Below are 4,574 nucleotides of genomic sequence, written 5' to 3' on the forward strand. Positions count from 1 at the left end.
GTGGTGTTCCCAGGGGGCCGCGTCTCCCCGGGAGGAGCTCCTGTGGGTGAGGAGCGTGGGGTGCGAGCCGCTCGGCCTGCCCGCCCAGCCGTCGGCTTCTCAGCATCCTCACGGCCGGGCACAGACCTCGTGAAGCCTCACCAGTTCTTGCTGCTCGAGAGGGCTCTGGTTTCTGGTCCGTGGGTAACTCGGGAGGTAACTGCAGGAATCGTGTTGCCGTCTATCCTGGTTATTTACTCCTTGCAGCACGCCAGGGAGGTCTCAGGTTTGTTGTTATTATTTTTCTCACCCCTCACCTCTGGGGGGAAAAACAGAAGCAATTTGTTGTTTCCCGGGCTGCTCTGTGTGCCACAGCGCTGCCTTGCAATGGGGTGCTCCAGAGCCTGATTGCAAGTAGCATCACAAGAGATGCCCAGGGCTTTATTCTCATCTGATTAATAAAAATTCAGGTCAGGCAGTTCCCTGGTACCTTTTAGCAGCAGGGAGAAGCAAAGCACCTGAATGCAGCCAACTCCCGTCGGATTTGCTTATTTCTCTGCAAAAACGCGGCATGTGGCGAGAAAGCCGGAGTGAGCTCTGAGGGGGGTTCCCTCGTGTTACACACGGATCCACACACCGCCCGCAGCCTCTGCTTGGAGCAGAGTCGATTTAGGAACCAAGGAGCTGCCACAGCAGCACATCTGGAGATGGTCGTCGTGGTTGACTGTCCCCTAGTTCTTTGCATTCCTGCGTTTCAAGTTGTTAAGGAAGAGGGGTGGTTTTCCCCCTTGTGTTTTGGACACCAGAGCACTTTCTGTTCCAAGATCGAGCAGCTCTCAGTGGGCCAGGGAACACTGCAGGCCAGCGCAGCAGCGGAGATGGCTAAACAACAGACGGGATGAGCCCGTCAGCCAGGAAGCATCACAGGCTCCGTTCTTCAGGTATTAAAAAAAGCTGCCTTGAATATAGACTTGGAGGACTGCGACAGACGACGGAGCAGCACATCTTCCACAGACCATCTGCCTGCTCCCACTGGGGACGGAGGTGGCGGCGAGAAGCGGTGCCTCGTGCTCTGGCAGGCAGGAGCTCGGGGCAGAGCTCGCTCTGCGCCCCGCGGCCGGGACGGTGGCGATGGGTGCCTGCGTCCCTCCTGCTGCCGCCCCCGGCTGCGGGGCCGTGAGGGGCAGGCGGCGCGGGGACAGAGCTGGATTGTGCTGGGCATGAATCGCCCCATTCTTGTGCGTCTCCAGCAGATGCCGGCAGCCTGGCAGAGGGCATCTCCCTCCTGCTTTAATAGATCTGCGCTTGCCGGTGCGCCCAGATAGATTGCAGTGTCTCCTGCCTGGTTCCCAGCCCCGTAGCTCCAAGCCTCCTCTAACCCCAGAGGCGCGCTGAGCCTGGAGCTGTGATTTCAGGGTCCAGGCTGGCACAGCTGCACTTGCACAGCCTCGGCAGCGTGCACAGCCTCACACTTGCTTGGACTTTTTGGGGTGTTGAGGATGAGGTGGGGTATCCTCCCCCAGGGAGCAGCAAAGCTTTGGTTTGAGGGCACAAGGCACAGCTGCGTAGGATGGGGAGGTGTTGGTGGGGACGGCTGGGCAGCAGCTGCGGTGCCAGATCTGTCCCCCTGCCATCCTCCAGCCCACACATCTGCGGGGCAAGGAAAAGTCTGGTTATTTACAGCCTCAGCCTGGGCATTTTCTAAACCCCTTTACTGATGTGATTTCCTCTGGACCTTTGACCAGCTTTGAACTGGGTGATACAGAGCACATTACAAATTCACTTTTCCAACAGCCAGCATTTTATATTTTTTTGCCTTTCTCCTTTAAATTACTCAGCACTGATCATGCTGAATTAATCTAACTGGTAATTTATCCTTTCTGCGCTTTGTAAATTAAATATTAGGGCAGGGTGCAGTCATTAGCAATGACTAACTACCCAGCAAACACTTGTGGCATTCTGCTAACCCAGCAAATCCGTTTCCAAAAACGTGTATTTTCTAGTGGGAGAGAAGCATTGCACGGTGCTCCCAAATGATGGTTCATGTTTTATTACGACAAGCTGGCTTTAAAACACATCATCTGCTTGAGGCAATCGCTGCTCCCTCGGGTTGCTTCGGATGGGTGCTGCCGCTCCCCCCCCTGCTGCTCCCCAGTGGTGTCCGGGTGCGGATGCTTGGGGCAGACCTTGCTTTTGGGTGGCCCCACGGGGCTCCCCATCAGGAGACGCAAGCGGGAAGCACGAGCAGCCCCGCTGCCCTGCGGCGTGCTCAGCGGGTGCCCGAGGCTCCATGGACACGGGTGGGGTTTGCTGCCTTGTAGGAACCGGAGCTCTGGCAGAGGGCTGGGCACCAGGCAGAGTCCTGCAGATGAAGGTCCTCCTCCTTGCAGGAGATACACCTTGGTTGTGCTAACGTCGTGCTGCCAGACCAGAATATTCCCAGGAAAGGCATGAGACGATGGGACGAGAGCTCCAGATGAGCCCCTGAGGTCCTGCTGCACGGTGCTGGCGGTCCCCAGCACTTCATGGAGCCGTGCATCCGCTCGTGGCTTTCCCAGCACAGCTGTGCTCGTGCCACTCATGTCCCATTCCTGCTGGAAATATGAGGGCCCTTGTGACCCCTGTCCCCCCCAGCGCATCCTTCACCTCCTGCCACTGCCTGGCCAAAACGTCTGTGCTGGCTGCAAGGGACAAGGCAGCTTTTTCAACTCCTCCAACATTTTGCAGTGACCTGGCTTCCCTTGGGGGCACATCATGCCACTGTCCTGCCCCTTGGCACAGGTGGGCTTGCCAGGAACTGGCAAGGGCTGCGAAGCGATGGAGAAAGCCTGGAGCTCAGCATCAGCACAGCTTTTCTCCCAGCCTCAGTGAAGCCTCATGCATGTCAAGATCTCAGTTCAAGAGCACAGTAGCCGAATGGGACCACGTTGCCTGTGCCAAAATCAGAGGCTGCTGCTATTTCTCCTCCCAGGACAAGGCAGTGCCTGCAGACAGAGGCCAGCACGCCGAGACGGGCCCACAGCCACCAGCATCGGGGGGATGGAGCTGGGGACCAGCAGGCTCGAGACTATCCTGGGAAGCAAAGCTTTGCAGCCGTGATGCTCTTTTAATATTCTGTCTTGGGGGCATGGTAAAAATAGACATTTGGGATGCATTATTATTGCTGGAGTTTTATTGAACGCTGTTTATTGTTTTCAGATGCAATAAACCTAGCAGGGGAACCCAAGAGACTGATGGATCTAAATATTCTTCAAGCAAGCCCCAGCTCCCCCGCTGAGCTGCGGCCCCAATAATTACCCCCGGATCAGCTGCAAGCCGATGGTAATTAAGGCACAATTACGGATGGCTTGGCTGTTACCACTGGCAAAAGCCTCCCTGGGTGAATCCACCTTGTTGGATCGATTCTCACCACGAAGGTAACCCCATTGCCACATATGCCGAGACACACGGCACGCGGGGAGTAAGTGGCTTAGGGGATAATGCACACATCCTACCAGAAGTTACCTGGGTGCTGCTGGGCTCGGTGGAAGCAAGCACTGCTGGTGATAATCAGCAGGGAACCAAGGCAGCCGTGGTGGCTGCAGCCATTTGGCGGTCACATCTTTGTGGTCTCTTAATTCATTCCCCTGCTGTTCCATTTTCCAAAACTATATATATATATTTTTTTCTTTAGAGCTTTGCCATTGGTGTTGGCTGTTTTCTGAGAGAGCAGAGAACGAGGTAAGGCGGCTCTTCAAATATTGATGCTGTTTGTCAGTTAGCCCTGGCAACGTCAGTGCCGTCAGCTCAGCGGGTATTTTATCAGTGAGCGTGGTTGGCCCTGGACACATTGGTCTTCGGATGGAGACAGTGCCCTCCAGGCTTTGGCCTCTTTCTGGCCCTCGCGATAAAGAGGAATAAACGTGTCTGGGCTGCACCCTGCCTCCAGCAGGAGCTGCCTGCTGGCAGCCTGTGCTCCGGAGCCAACAGTTCAGGTTATCTGTTTGGAAGTTAGCATTAATATTGCTGATTGTCTCAGGGCCTGGCAAAAACAGCCAGTGCAGGAGGGTGGCTTTGGAGCCCTAGGAAGAAAAGCCCCGTGAGGCCAGCTGCTGAGCTCGGCGTGCTGCTGGGAACGGGACAAGGCAGGGATGGACGGACGGATCCCAGCGGATCCCAGCGGGTGCTCGGCAGGGCCGCGGGCTGCCGCTTACCACGAGGCCTTCCCACAGCGGGACGAGTTTCTCTGCAGGAAAACGAGTGCTGCTGCTTCACCGGCGGCCCTTCCACGTGTGATTTGGGGCAGGGTGGCTGAGCCAGGCTGGGCCACTGGCAAAGCCAGCGTGCGTTTGATGGTTTTGAGCATCCCGGAGCCCCTTCGCTCCCTGTGCCCAGCGTCTTTGGGCACCGGTGTAAGTCCCGCGGGCGGGCAGCACCCCCGGTTCATTTTTGGGGTGCAGGGAGGGGGGGGATGAGCACACCCTCCCCTTTTCAGGCCACCCCCAAAGCTTTTGGGGAGCCGCTCGGCTCCTCCAGGCGCGCACGGGGAGGGGACCGCGGGCAGCGCCCCCGCACCCGCACCGGCCTCCCCCGGCGGCCCCCCCGCCTTCCCCCCG

The 4,574-nt window shown here is 57.5% G+C and overlaps 1 long non-coding RNA gene across 1 annotated transcript; it reads left to right on the plus strand.

Moving 5' to 3' along the window:
• The first annotated feature begins 732 nt into the window (after positions 1–732).
• Positions 733–4,131, plus strand: LOC118177953. Its single transcript, XR_004755985.1, has 3 exons — positions 733–2,284; positions 2,348–4,016; positions 4,068–4,131. It is a non-coding gene; the product is annotated as an uncharacterized LOC118177953 (long non-coding RNA).
• The last annotated feature ends 443 nt before the right edge of the window (positions 4,132–4,574 follow it).

The sequence above is a fragment of the Oxyura jamaicensis genome, chromosome 24 (assembly GCF_011077185.1).
Source record: "Oxyura jamaicensis isolate SHBP4307 breed ruddy duck chromosome 24, BPBGC_Ojam_1.0, whole genome shotgun sequence".
Classification (NCBI taxonomy): Eukaryota; Metazoa; Chordata; class Aves; order Anseriformes; family Anatidae; genus Oxyura; species Oxyura jamaicensis.